At 33.3% G+C, this 16,056-nt stretch overlaps 1 non-coding gene across 1 annotated transcript; it reads right to left on the bottom strand.

The window, feature by feature from the left end:
- Nucleotides 1–263: 263 nt before the first annotated feature.
- Nucleotides 264–368, bottom strand: LOC137204252 (U6 spliceosomal RNA). Its single transcript, XR_010933489.1, has one exon. It is a non-coding gene; the product is annotated as a U6 spliceosomal RNA (small nuclear RNA).
- Between the last annotated feature and the right edge of the window lie 15,688 nt (nt 369–16,056).

A 16,056-nucleotide genomic window follows, 5' to 3' on the forward strand; every position in this document is an offset into this window, starting at 1 on the left:
CAAAATATACATAACATAAAATTTACCATTTTAAGCATTTTTAAGTGTGCAAGTCAGTGTCATTAAAGTACATTCACATTGTGGTGCAACCATCACCACTCCAACTATAGAATGTTTTTTATCTTCCCAAACTGAAAATCTGTATCCATTAAACAATAACTTCTCCCTCCCTCCAGCCCCGAGAAACCACCATTTTACCTTCTGTCTCTATAGATTTGACTCCTCTAGGTACCTCATATAAATGGAATCAGAGTATTTGCCCTTACAAATAAAGATGCTTCAGGAATTCACATGTCATCCTTGTGCAGGGGCCATGCTAATCATCTCTGCATTGTTCCAATTTTATTGTATGTATTGATGAAGTAAGCATTATTTTTTATTTCAACTTCTGATTTTATTCATTTCTAGTATATAGAAATACAGTTCTTTTCATTTATTGATCTTGTATCCTCTAACCTTGCTAAGCTTAACCAATCACACAGATAAAATTACAATTACAAGAATTTTATTTATTAAAGTGGAGACTGACATTTAGAAGGCTGAAGAACAGGGCATACTAGTAAATTTGACCCTATGTGAGCCACCGAGTCACACCTAATTTGTAGGAGTCAGGGAAGAGATTCACAGAAACAGCTTGTTGGGTGGAGCTGAGGAGAACATGGAGATTCGTAGATTCCACGTTGCCTCCTAGAGAGAGGAACACTATTTTATCTGTCTTTGCGCTGCCAATGTACACTTAAAGAGATTGTTTCTAAAAAGGAAAAACTCTCTGCTCCAAAACTATTTCTCTCTGCCAAAAGCCAAACATTTTCCAGCAAATTTAATGTTTAACATTAAAAAAGAGATTTTACAATGTATCTAAATACTTATACTTGTCCTTAAAACTAAATGAATTGATCAGTAATAACAATATTGTTTAAGGTCCCAACTCTCTACTAGAGCTAATACGTGTAGGTCTCTCTATAAAAGTGTAAGAAGAAAAGGGGAAAAAATCCAGAAATAAAAGCACTTAGCATCAAAAAGAATAGGACAAAATGAGAATTGAGAGCAAACGATGCTTTGTAAAAATAGTCATTACAAGAAGAGGATTCTTTTGCAGAAAATTAGAAAGCATGTTGCATTGGTAAATCTAAAGCAGGCTTTTATGAAAATGGAGTAATATCAAAATGAGGGAGTTCTTGCAAATGCAAATCATGATTGCAAGGCTTTTTTTTTTAAAGCAGTGAATAATACATTGAATAAGGCAGAAAAGCAAATTATTGAACTAAAAGAGAATCCTAGGAAATTCTCCGAACTCCGAGGAATAATATAAGGCAAAGACATAGAAGTTAACAAGAAAAAAAAAGAAAGAGATGGGGAGGGCTAATTTGGGAAATCTTATATATAGGAATCCATATGGAAAGAATAGAAAAAAGAAGAAATAATCAGAGAAGAATATATTTCTTTTAATGTCCAAGTATAAGACACAAATCTTTTCATAAAATAATTCACTAAGTATCTGGCAAATAAGTCATCACCTTGTAACATTTCTAAATTATAAGTGTAAGAAGAATTATTATATAATCATCCATGTTAAAGAATTGGGTTATCCATGAAGAAAAAATACTTGAAGACTAGTTATCTACAAAATTAAATTCTAGAAGAAATGGGGCAATTTCAAACATGTATTGATTCAGAAAATGTATCATTCACATTCTCTTTATGAAAAAAAAGTATGTATAAGAAAATAATTATGTCTGCATTTCCCTGAATAATACCTCACATACTTGTGGCCCAACTGGACAGTCTCTAATACAAACTGCCTGTACAAAATGCTTACCATATTACTATTAGATTTTTTATTTTTTCATGTATAGATTCATAGAAGTTCTTTATATACCCTGAAAATGCTTTATATGTGTTGCAAATGTGGAATGTCTTTACATTGCTTTTATTGTATATTTTAATACACAGAAATTCTTTAAAGAAGTTGAATTTAGCAATTTTTGTCTTTTTGATTTCTTGTTTACCAGTTAAAAAAAATTTCATTTTGTGAGGTCGTGACAGTGTTCTCCTATATTGTCTCTTAAAATTGTATACATTTTCCTTTCATATTTAGATTTTTAACCACATGGAGTTTCTATTTCTGTATGGTATAAAGAAGAAATTTAATCACCTTCTTCTTTATTACATAGAGATAATCACTCATTCCAGCACAACAGGATAAACAGTCTTTTTTCCACATTGACCCACTTATCTAAAATGTGTGTGTATGTGTGTGTGTTTGTGTGTCTATCTCTGAGGTCTGATTTATGCTCCATTTGTTTGTGTATTTCTGCACCAATATCACACTCTCTTGGTTACTAGAGCTTTATCATAAAAATTCATACCTGGTAGGGCAAGTCTTCCCAATGTGTTCTTTAAAATTACCTTAGTTACTCTTGGTTCTTTTCACTATGTATAAACTTTAGGCTAAAATAATCAGTGTAAACACACACACACACAAATGGATTTTGATTAGAATTGCATTTCATCTATAGATCAATTTTGAGAGATTTTATATTTTTGATTATTGAATATTTCAAGCTATGAAATATCCCTCATTTAGTTTCTAAAATTTTTAATCAGATTAAAAATAATTTTCAAAGAAATTTTGCATAGGAATTTGTATGATAAATTCCTAGACAGCTTTCATTTTTATAATTTAAAATGGGGTTTATTTTTTTAATATTTTAAACATTCATGTAAATGTATATATAATACTTTCATTTTTTAACTGTTATACTTAAATTCAACAGTCTTAATAACTTGATAAATTATTAATAAGTTAACAAGTAATTTATTACTTATGTTCTATCAAATTGCCTTCATTCACAGGGATGTGATTTGCAACTATTGGCAGGTTTTTGTTTGTTGACTTTTTGTTTCCAAACTGCATATAATTTTTTTCTTTGTCTATCTGCACTGAACACCCCAAATTGTAAAAAAGTTGTAATAACAGTAACTTTTCTTGTTCAAAAAACTTTAAAGGGAATACTTCCAGCATTTCACTATAAAATATTGTGTTTACTGTATTTTATGTGGATAACCTTTATCAGATTAAAGAACAAAATAGTAAAACATTTCTTTCAAGTAACATTGAAGCCAAAAAAATAAAAATGACCAGTGAATCATGAACAATCCTGTTTCTGCCAGAGGAGAAAAAAAAAAAAAAAACCATAGAGTTGCTATAGTTACTAACTTTAAATAATAGATTATTGCAAAGTATTCTTATAGCTCTCATTAACTGGTTTTAAGGAATGGAGTCGGCATATCTCTAGAGGGCATATCTGTTAAGGATAAGTTACAACCACTTGAATAGGATTTCCAGAAAATGCCTTGCCAAAGTCTCACAGAGATTGATTTATTTGTGCTTAAAGTCAGATCATTTAATCTCTACCATTTCAAATTCTCATTCTTACATAGGTGGGTCCTACCACCCCAATAAAGGTTGGAAACGGGCAGAGAAACCTCACTGTATGCTACCCCTCTTCTCAGTATTGTATTGAAAGTGCCTTCTTTAAATTAACAGTACCTCATTAGCTAAAGTTCCAGGTGTTCACTCCACTTCCTTTATTGAGTTCAAGCAACCAATATTGACAATTATCTTTTTTTTTCTCTCACTGAGAGTTCTACATAATCTTCTCAAGTACCAACTTATATTGGTTTTCTCCTGACTCCTGTCAACTCCTCTGTGACCCTAACTCTTCTCAAATAAGTTATCAGTATTTTCTTCCATTCTAATAAAAGTTAATGTCCTATAGGCTCAGAGATGACCTATTTGAACTTGCAGATCACAAAGAGACCCATGACTTCCTCACTGAAAACCCTATTCCATGAGCTTATACTACTCATTAATAATGAATAAATTAATTAAAACTCATGCAGTTTTTGAATTAAATTTAACTCCCCTTGAATTTCTGTGTATTAGTCCTAGTTATAGTCTCTGGAATTGCATAGTAGGCTAAATAATCCCTTTCTCACCTGACACATCTTCCTTTATTTAAAGACAGCCATCATGGGACCTCTGAATCTTCTCTTCTCCAATCTGAACACCGACAGTACATATGTATTTTCTCATTGCTTGTGAGAGATAAAATTGACAAGCAAAAAAATTTTCATATTATCTGGTTTCCAAAAAATGGAACTCCTGCAGATATCTGAAGAGTGGATTTCCTCAATCAGTGTCATATCTTATCTCTGCTCCTTCTCTATTAGGGAAGCAGCATGCATGTTCTTGCTTCTAGCCTATTAGTTTGTAACTTGCTCCCACATTCATATTCATTTCACCCTCACTGGAATTCTCTCTACTTGCTTCTACTTGCTTGGATTTTTTAAACAGTATTCAGACTTCTTAGCAGTCTTCTCTCTACTATATTCTACTGAAAACTATTAGTCTCCTTTTCCATTACAGCCCTTCTTTAAATTTTTAGTCAAATACATATTTTTCCAATATGTCTTTTGTTTTGAATTTAATGCTATTTATTTCTTTCCTCTCTCCTTTTCCATTTACATGTAAAGCTTTCAATTGACTGGCAAGTTATTTTTCAAATACATTCTTCTTCAAGGTATGTTATGATTCTTAGTTATTATGGAAATTCTGGTATTTTGCAGGGCAAACCTTGTTTTCTGAAATGCAATATGTGAAGTCAACTAAAGCATGATTGAGCAACAAAAGCATCTAAGGTGATAGTATTTCACTTTACCAATACCAGAGTTATAAATGCTTTCCACAGAACAGATAGTATTTGTAAACTCAGCAGTAAACATCAGATGAAATCACAAGTATGGTATTAGTAATTTGAGTCATGCAGGTGTGCTGCATTTCAAAACAACCAAATGTAAGAAACTTTGAAGCTGCAAATAAGTTGATTTTTTTAATATTTAGGTTTGAATTATTTGTTTGGAATCTGATATGAATTCCTCCCAAAGGAACCATTCTTGTATGTGGCAGCTTGATTCTGCAAATCAGCCCACAATTTGCATTTAACCTATTTTATAAATGAAACACTGTACAATTCCGATGAGCAACAATAAGACTTTAAAAAAAATTGTCTAGTTACAAATTTAGTGAATAAGCTAAGCCAAAAAGGACTAGTAATTCTTTTATTTCTCTCAAAGGCTAATATTGAAGGAAAAGATTGAAAGGAGGTCCACTTTGCTGGTGACTACATATAGTATAAAAATATTTTAAGCCATAGAGCCTATACGTGAAGTGTGCTTATTGAACATGGAAGTCCTTGAGTCAAGCAGGGCAGCTTAGCAATGAAAATCTATGGGCCCATCTAAAACCAGGGTGTAGCACAGTCCTAGTATTCCTAGTATAAACTTTATTGTTTTAGATACTAAAATTAGATACTAAATATTAGCTGCAAGTATTATATTACTGTATCCAACTCTCCCAGAGCTAGGCTCCATTGGACACTCTACTTGTAGGTCAGTTTGGACTCAGTTTCTGAACTATTTCTGACTAAGTCAAGAAGGGGCTGCAGTACATAAATATCTCATGGCAAGGGCTTGGCATTCCCTCATCTTCCTTCCTTGGCTGGCCAGGAGCATCTTCTGTGTGTTTTTTAAGCACAGTGCTCCCAGGGGCCTCCTCCTGGCTCTCCAGACCTGAGGATCTCATCTCTCATTCGCTGGGGCTTTCTCTCAATCCGTGTTTGAAATGCTGTCTTGATTATCTTCATCCAACACAACTTACATGGTACTAAGCTCTCAATAACCGCCAACTTGCTTCCCATTCTCTACCTCACCTCTGACAAGGACTAAAACCTGCCTTGTTGCCAAACACTCTCTCTAGGGACTAAGATGTTATATCAAAGCCTAAGCTTTAGTCTTGTTATCCTTGTACAGATTTCTTCTTGGGCCTGTTTACCTGGAAGGCAATAACTGATAACACAACCTAGATTTTTGATGCTATGTAAAATCCCTGTTTTTCCATTAGACTTACATAGTTAATATTTTCTTTTACATTGGGCAGACTTCCTAAAAATTAGACTTCATTCCTGTGTCCTCTTGTTTGAAACGGTACTGTCAGCATCTGTTTCAATTCCCGCAATCTCTTGGCAGATCTAATGCCAACCCCTCCAACCTACCCTCCTAGACTTTTCAGACAAATGACCATGCTTCTACAAGTCATTAGATATAATAACTACATCCAATCTAATGATATAGATATACACACATCTATATGTATATATACTCATACATATTTATACATGCATTAATTCTATACATATATACAAAATATGTACATGTACATATATGCCTGTATTTTATATTTGCATATATATATTCTTTTCTTTCCTTACACACTTAGAACTCAGAGGATATCATATAATGTATTGTAATTACTATTTAAGAGAAACCCAAATTTAAAAATAAATATTTAAAAATCTGCTGACCCTTAGAAGAGTTATTCTTGGAAAGGGACTGAGTACAAGCCCACACTTGGCTGGGCAATAACTAATGCTATCTGCCTGTCATTTTAAAAATAACTAGAACTGATTGAATGTACCCTTGCAAGGAAACAATACAATGGCACATTTTCACAAAGGGTAAATTCATGTAAAATTGTTAGTGCAAAAATTAATGAATTCGGTTCATTTTATATGAGATACACATAAAAATGTGGACATGTCATAGTTTCTCTTCTGAAAGTGCATTAGTAGGAACAGTTAACTGTTTTGCTATCTGTCTGACAAATGTAATATAACAATAAAAGCCTTCTGAATATTTTACATAGATTTAGCCATCTGTTGCATAGAACCCAAGATCTCTATTAGCCCATGTATTTAATCCGAATTGTTTTAAAAATAAATGCCGTAAATTTTAGCCATAAGTTCAGCAGTGAAAACTAGCAGGAAGATTGTTGAGAACGCTAAAACCAGTGTGTCTCGACTAGGCAATGGCAGTAATTTATTAAAAGGCCCTATCGCTCTGGAGATCACTTAAGATGCAGTCAAAACTCATCTGTCTTCTTGGATGATAAAATGTGAAGCAGTTCAGAATAAGGCAATAGAGAGTGGCAGGGTCTGTGGTGAACTGGAGACTGTCTGCCCTAAGAGCAGTTTACAAATATTTATTTATTTGTACATTTATATATATATAAACATAAATGCAGAGACACACATCAATTGTTTTGACCAAAATACATCTGTGAGCCAGATCTAAACATATGTGCAGTAAAAGTAAGCAGCAAAGTCACCAAAAACAAGTGGAAAAAACAGTAATATCTATTATAAAGGCATACATCCTTTTTTTAAAATTGGTTTGTTAAAATGTAGATGGAGCAATAAGATCTTTCAGATTGTGATGTGGAAGTAACGATGAAAAATGCTGACATTTTCCCCTACAGAAATTTTTAAAAGTCAAAGAAAATATGGGAAAAATGAACATCAAGAATGTCATTTTGTGATTTGATTGAGAAGCAGATATGTTTTAGATTTGAATCTAAACACATTTTCTCATTAGGAATAATTTCTGAATTATCAAAACAGCATTATAAAATTGCTATAAAGTCGTTATGTGTCTTTGCTTGAAGTTACTGTAAGAACAATTGCATTATGAAAGAAATATGCATGTGTGTACGTGTATATGTTTGCACACACACCTGTATGCATATATATTCTGCAATTCCAAGGAAAGATTTAAAGGTATAAAAGGTAGCTATTATTTGTATCCCTCAAATAAGAATGTGAATTATTTGCTAGCTTAAATCGATGATAAAATCTTTGTAAAGTTGTAGCTATGGTACTTTATTTGAAACAGTTCATCTTAAAATTTATAATAAGAATTATTTTTCTGAGTAACTCTTATAAGCCAAGCCATTTCTATAAGTTTTAGCAAATTAAACATTCAACATTATCCTATTTCACAGATGAAGAAAGTGAGCTTTTGAAAAAATAAGAAACATTTCAAAAATCACCTCATAAGTAGGAGAAATGGTTTGAATTTAAAACTTGATTTTCTTGATTTCTAAGTGTATGCTCTTTACCTATTCTGACTACCTTATAATATTTTGTTTGATATTCAACATATTAACCGATTTTTGTGGTGCACTTTTTTTTCTTTCCTAGGTTGACCTAAACTAGCAATCATTAGCTAGACAATAAGAATCTTTTTTGGTTGTTATGTGTATTGTATTCTAGATCTAATTAATTGGACTTGATTTGACTCAATATCTTGTCATAGTTGATCATTGTTTAAGCTTTATAGAGTTCATACGTTTCTGAAATAATTAAAATAGAAATAATTAAATTTGGAAACCTGAAACCAATGTTTAGTGATAGAGTTATACGGAGGCTGTTGAGAAATGGAAAGATTGCTTTCTCTAGGGACAGATAGGTCAGATTCAATGCAAAAGTCCTCCTCTCATTTGCGTGTAAGCAAAGCACAAATCTTAAGACAAATTTATTTGTACTAATTTTGTAGTTAGTTCAGAATGTTGGAACCAGCTGCCCCTCTCTGATTACTTTTATATTTAGAATTCATATTTTGGGCAAGATAAAAAGTAATCATTTTCTTTTTTCCAGTACTCTGAACATAATCACCCCAGGGTCTATTCCTTTTTATAATAGGGCTGCTGATTTCGGTGATTAAAAGAGAAAGAGGGGTCCTTCAACATTACCGGCGAATGTTTTTTGCTGCTGCTTAAAATTATATCTTAAGAACTTTTTGAGATGGGTTTTTACAAACGAAAATTAGCCTTATTGGGCAAATGTGACCTTCTCTCTCAGAAGAACTGGCTGTCAAGGGGGAAAAGTGTCTATTCAGGTTAGCAGAATATCAAAGTTTTAAAGCTCCCTAGGAGTTTATGAATTTTGAATATAAGCAATATCATCTAGTGTGTGAGGGAAAGACTTTGCATATAAATCAATATATTATATTGCAGTTTTGAGTAAACAAACATCATTGAGTTAAGCTAACTTTTCTATTTTTTTCTTACATTCATTTAATCAAGAGATGAATAGCCGCACTTACACTCCCCACACCCCAAAACAGAAATGTTCAAAATATACACCATGAACTTTATCACAGCAGATCAAAAACAATTGCTGAATTATGGTTATTTCTTTGCATTTCTGCTAATTATCTCAGAGTTTTAAAAATGGTCTCAGAATCTGTCTTCCAATAGTTCCTTAGTGAAGAGTTAGAAATTTAAGAGAAAAAAAAAATCCTCTAAAGCCTCTTGACGACTATTCTCTGAAGAATAACTTCAGGTTTAATCTCCAAAGTACTAAAACAGATGTAAACACTTAATATTTTCCACAGGTAATAACCACATAATTTGAGAATGAATATTTAAAAAAATAGTCAAAATCTAATCGAATTACATCTTTCTCTCTTGGGTCAATATAATTTAAACAGAATGAAGGGAGGGAGTAAATGTGTTCAGTTCTCACATTAAAAACCACTTTCTAGTGCCCACTCAGATGTGGAATTTCCTAATTAGTCAAGGAGCTCCAAGCTCAGTTTACCCCTAGAAAAAGAAGTAAGATGGACATTATATATTTCATTATGTTTGTTATTATGTTTATTGTTTCCATTATGTTTATTGTTTCCATAATCTTATACTGGAAGGCTACATGAACTTTGAGCTTGCTACATTTGTTAATAATATGTAATTAATTAAATTTAAATCTCATTCTACTTGCCTTTCAAATTAATAAATGTCTCTATATAATAACTTTCTTTTGCAGAGACTAGAGTCTGCTTACAAAAACTTACGTTATCAATGGGTATATTTTATACATTTTAAATCATTTCTTTTTTTAAACATTCAATATTTTTCTTCCTAAACAAATTATTTTAACATAAGGTTTTCATATTCTTAATTATATTGTAGTTTCAACATAGTTAAATGTTTTATCTTACTCATTTGAAGATAATTTTTCCTAATGTATACCACGAGTAATCATTATTTCTCACCTAAAATATAAAAAGTGAATAATCTTACCTTAACAAACTAACTAAAACAGAATAAAACCTTTCTACAAGTATCATTTAAATCAATAGGCTAAAGAAATACACCCTTAAAAATTAGAAATTTAATATTTGTTAGTTATTTTAATAAATATCCATGTGTAATTTATGGAAGTACTATTTATACTTTATAAAATGTTGATTTGTAAACAATTTGGAGAAAGAAAGTGTTCATTTATTATTTATCAATGATAGAGCCAGTGTAGCATTTTAGACATTTCAGAAATGGTTTTCCACTTGAATGGTAATGGCAGTGGATGAAATTCTTGATTATATTTTCCTGCTTTCTGGCACTATGTGCTGTATTTATCTTTTGACACATAGAAATGTAACTACACAACAGCTTCTACTCACCAATCATTTTTGTGACCTGTAATGCAGTAGTACATTTTAATATGTAGGAAGGTTAGGAACTGGGGTCAATATTTCACATGCCTGTATGATTCAGCAATTCCTTTGAAAAAGGCAGCATTAATACAAATATAATTTAAGAAGCTAGTGAATAAAACAGCAAAAGGAAGAAGGAAAGGATTCAAGAAATAGGATTGGAAATGACCCGTAGTGAAAGAAAGCAAATTAAAGTTGAACTTGAGCAGGGACAGAGGTTAATTTAGTCCTGATTAAAGGCCTTTAATTTCTAGGAACTCTCCTCCTATCATATATCTGAATACTGTCATCAATTTATTAAGGTAGATCAGCTAGCTAGTTAGCTAGCCAGTTAGCTAGATAGACACACATATATATATATATATTCATACTCTTAACCAATATATTTTGAGCTCCTATTATGCATGAGACATTATCCTAAGCACTGGAGATATATTAGATTAAATCACTGAGTAATTAAAATAGATGAACAGTAAAAACCTGAAGACATGAAGAGGAAATGAGTGATAACTCTTCCAAGGATATCCACTTAACCTAGACAAAAATTTTAAAGCACTATGCGGAGTTAGGGAGTGATTTAGGTATATAACTTTTTTATTATTTAATTTCTACTTGCTCTTTCAGTTAGAGGTATAAATACCATAATAAAAGCTTCCATCTTAATAATTCATCTGTACTGGAGTCTACAAAAAAATTATAGTCCCTCACCTACTGTTCTCTAGAGGACGTTGTTTCTTTTATACCATAAACAGAGAATTGCTTCTTCATTGCTAGAGCTCAAAAGAAAAAGAAACGGGTCTTTCTAAGGTCATGGTGTAATAATAGTCAAAGAGAAAATATTAGCTAAAAAAACTTGCTGCTTGGGTTTTCCCTGGTGGCGCAGTGGTTGAGAGTCCGCCTGCCGATGCAGGGGACACAGGTTCGTGACCTGGTCCGGGAAGATCCCACATGCCGTGGAGTGGCTGGGCCCGTGAGCCATGGCCGCTGAGCCTGCACGTCCGGAGCCTGTGCTCCGCAACGGGAGAGGCCACAACAGTGAGAGGCCCGTGTACCGCAAAAAAAAAAAAAAAAAAAAAAAGTCTTTTAACTACCACCTAAATCTGGAAAATGTTTTAAAGAAGTCTAAGAATGTCCAATTGCTATAAGGTTGGAAGGTCCAAAGAATTCATTGTAGGTCTTCTTTATATGAACAGATAAACTCAACTGTGTTTGGTTACTTAAAAACATTCTTTAAAAATCTTTAAGCTTAATGTTCAATAAGGAGAGAGAAATTAATTAAAGTTTTATCTATGATTTTAGTATCAACTCAAATAAGGTTAAAATAAATCTGTGTTAGTCTTTTCTCACTTACTAGTGACTGGTTCATGCCAATAAATAATGATATGTGTAAATTTCTGAAAAGTTTTAATTTTACAAGTTTGTATATTATATGGCCAATCACATACAGACAATGTTTTTTCCAGAGTAAAATTTGTAACTCAGAGATAAAATCAGTGGTGTTCTGGTAACAATTTAACAACCAGCTCTCAGGGAGGGGGCGCCGATTTTTAATGTTTGCTGATTTATGTGGTGTTAAAACTCCCACCATGGCTAACTTCAAGTTACCAACTTGACATGACTGAGCATGGAGTTGGGAAGAGATGCTCACACTGCTTCACAAGCTGGGAGGAGCTGACTTCAGCACATCACGGCTGATTTGATTAAATACAAGCTGCTGTCCATTACATAACATCAGTGTAGGTACCACTAAGAAGGAAGTAGGGCTGGCAATTTAATTGTGACAAAATGTTTTCTTATCATTCGATTGATTGATTTTTATTTTGCACATATTACAAAAACCCTTTCAAAGATCCTCTGCCCCAGAAAGGCTCCCTATCATCTATTCAACTTGAGAAAATGAGAGAGAGAAAGATATACAGAGACAGAAACAGAGAGTTCTGGCAACCAACAAATTTGTTTAGCTAAGTTTTCACGTGACGAGCAACATACCTTGCCTTTTGAACAATATCCCTTCTATGTGTTCACAGGAAACGATCATGAAAAGGAAAAAATAGGGCACATCTCTTTCGCTTATTTCTATTTTTTTTAACACCTTTATTGGAGTGTAACTGCTTTACAATGGTGTGTTAGTTTCTGCTTTATAACAAAGTGAATCAGTTATACATATACATATGTTCCCATATCTCTTCCCTCTTGCGTCTCCCTCCCTCCCACTCTCCCAATCCCACCCCTCTAGGTGGTCACAAAGCACCAAGCTGATCTCCCTCTGCTATGCGGCTGCTTCCCACTACCTATCTATTTTACGTTTGGTAGTGTATATATGTCCATGCCACTCTCTCACTTTGTCACAACTTACCCTTCCCCCTCCCCATATCCTCAAGTCCATTCTCTAGTAGGTCTCCGTCTTTATTCCCGTCTTGCCCCTAAGTTCTTCATGACCTTTCTTTTTTTGTTTTTAGATTCCATATATATGTGTTAACGTACGGAATTTGTTTTTCTCTTTCTGACTTACTTCATTCTGTATGACAGACTCTAGGTTCATCCACCTCACTACAAATAACTCAATTTCATTTCTTTTTATGGCTGAGTAATATTCCATTGTATATATGTGCCACATCTTCTTTATCCATTCATCTGTTGATGGACACTTAGGTTGCTTCCATGTCCTGGCTATTGTAAATAGAGCTGCAACGAACATTTTGGTACATGACTCTTTTTGAATTATGGTTTTCACAGGGTATATGCCAAGTAGTGGGATTGCTGGGTCGTATGGTAATTCTATTTGTACTTTTTTAAGGAACCTCCATACTGTTCTCCATAGTGGCTGTATCAATTTACATTCCCACCAACAGTGCAAGAGTGTTCCCTTTTCTCCACACCCTCTCCAACATTTATTGTTTTTAGATTTTTTGATGATGACCATTCTGACCAGTGTGAGATGATATCTCATTGTAGTTTTGATTTGCATTTCTCTAATGATTAATGATGTTGAGCATTCTTTCATGTGTTTGTTGGAAATCTGTATATCTTCTTTGGAGAAATGTCTGTTTAGGTCTTCTGCCCATGTTTGGATTGGGTTGTTTGTTTTTTTGTTATTGAGCTGCATGAGCTGCTTGTAAATTTTGGAGATTAATGCTTTGTAGTTGCTTCATTTGCAAATATTTTCTCCCATTCTGAGGGTTGTCTTTTCGTCTTGTTTATGGTTTCCTTTGCTGTGCAAAAGCTTTGAAGTTTCATTAGGTCCCATTTGGTTATTTTTGTTTTTATTTCCATTTCTCTAGGAGGTGGGTCAAAAAGGATCTTGCTGTGATTTATGCCATACAGTGTTCTGCCTGTGTTTTCTTCTAAGAGTTTGATAGTGTCTGACCTTACATTTAGGTCTTTAATCCATTTTGAATTTATTTTTGTGTATGGTGTTAGGGAGTGTTCTAATTTCATACTTTTACATCTACCTGTCCAGTTTTCCCAGCACCACTTATTGAAGAGGCTGTCTTTTCTCCACTGTATCTTCTTGCCTCCTTTATCAAAGATAACATGACCATATATGTGTGGGTTTATCTCTGGGCTTTCTATCCTGTTCCATTGATCTATATTTCTGTTTTTGTGCCAGTACCATACTGTCTTGATTACTGTAGCCTTGTAGTATAGTCAGAAGTCAGGAGCATGATTCCTCCAGCTCCATTTTTCGTTCTCAAGATTGCTTTGGCTATTCGGGGTCTTTTGTGTTTCCATACAAATTGTGAAAATTTTTTGTTTTAGTTCTGTGAAAAATGCCAGTGGTAGTTTGATAGGGATTGCATTAAATCTGTGTAGATTGCTTTGGGTACTCTAGTCATTTTCACAATGTTGATTCTTCCAATCCAAGAACATGGTATATCTCTCCATCTATTTGTATTATCTATAATTTCTTTCATCAATCTCTTATACTTTTCTGCATACAGATCTTTTGTCTCCTCAGGTAGGTTTATTCCTAGATATTTTATTCTTTTTGTTGCAATGGTAAATGGGGGTGTTTTCTTAATTTCACTTTCAAATTTTTCATCATTAGTATATAGGAATGCCAGAGATTTCTGTTCATTAATTTTGTATGCTGCTAATTTACCAAATTCATTGATTAGTTCTAGTAGTTTTCTGGTAGCATCTTTAGGATTCTCTATATAGAGTATCATGTCATCTCCAAACAGTAACAGTTTTACTTCTTCTTTTCCAATTTGGATTCCTTTTTCTTCTCTGATTGCTGTGGCTAAAACTTCCAAAAGTATGTTGAATGATAGTGGTGAGAGTGGGCAACCTTGTCTTTTTCCTAATCTTAGTGGAAATGGTTTCAGTTTTTCACCATTGAGGATGATGATGGTTGTGGGTTTGTCATATATGGCCTTTATTATGTTGAGGAAAGTTCCCTCTATGCCTACTTTCTGCAGGGTTTTTATCATAAATGGGTGTTGAATTTTCTCGAAAGCTTTCACTGCATCGATTGAGATGATCATATGGTTTTTCTCCTTCAATTTGTTAATATGGTGTATCATGTTGATTGATTTGCATATATTGAAGAATGCTTGCATTCCTCGAATAAACCCCCCTTGAACATGGTGTATGATCCTTTTAATGTGCTGTTGGATTCTGTTTGCTAGTATTTTGTTGAGGATTTTTGCATCTATGTTCATCAGTGGTATTGGCTTGTAGTTTTCTTTCTTTGTGACATCTTTGTCTGGTTTTGGTATTAGGGTGATGGTGGCCTCATAGAATGAGTTTAGGAGTGTTCCTCCCTCTGCTATATTTTCGAAGAGTTTGAGAAGGATAGGTGTTAGCTCTTGTCTAAATGTTTGATAGAATTTGCTTGTGAACCCATTAGGTCCTGGGCTTTTGTTTGTTGGAAGATTTTTAATCACAGCTTCAGTTTCAGTGCTTGTGATTGGTCTGTTCATATTTTCTATTTCTTCCTGGTTCAGTCTTGGAAGGTTGTGCTTTTCTAAGAATTTGTCCATTTCTTCCAATTTGTCCATTTTATTGGCATAGAGTTGCTTGTAGTAATCTCTCATGATCCTTTGTATTTCTGCAGTGTCAGTTGTTACTTCTCCTTTTTCATTTCTAATTCTATTGATTTGAATCTTTTCCCTTTTTTTCTTGATTAGTCTGGCTAATGGTTTATCAATTTTGTTTATCTTCTCAAAGAACCAGTTTTTAGTTTTATTGATCTTTGCTATCATTTCCTTCATTTCTTTTTCATTTATTTCTGGTCTGATCTTTATGATTTCTTTCTTTCTGCTAACTCTGGGGATTTTTTGTTCTTCTTTCTCTAATTGCTTTAGGTGCAAGATTAGGTTGTTTATTTGAGATATTTCCTGTTGCTTAAGGTAGAATTGTATTGCTATAAACTTGCCTCTTAGAACTGCTTTTGCTGCATCCCATATGTTTTGGGTCGTCATGTCTCCATTGTCATTTGTTTCTAGGTATTTTTTGATTTCCTCTTTGATTTCTTCAGTGATCACTTGGTTATTAAGTAGTGTATTATTTAGCCTCCATGTGTTTGTATTTTTTACATATCTTTTCCTGTAATTGATATCTAGTCTCATAGTGTTGTGGTCCAAAAAGATACTTGATATGATTTCAATTTTCTTAAATTTACCAAGGTTTGATTTCTGACCCAAGATATGATCTATCCTG

Source organism: Pseudorca crassidens, chromosome 12 (genome assembly GCF_039906515.1).
Source record: "Pseudorca crassidens isolate mPseCra1 chromosome 12, mPseCra1.hap1, whole genome shotgun sequence".
In the NCBI taxonomy this organism is placed as follows: domain Eukaryota; kingdom Metazoa; phylum Chordata; class Mammalia; order Artiodactyla; family Delphinidae; genus Pseudorca; species Pseudorca crassidens.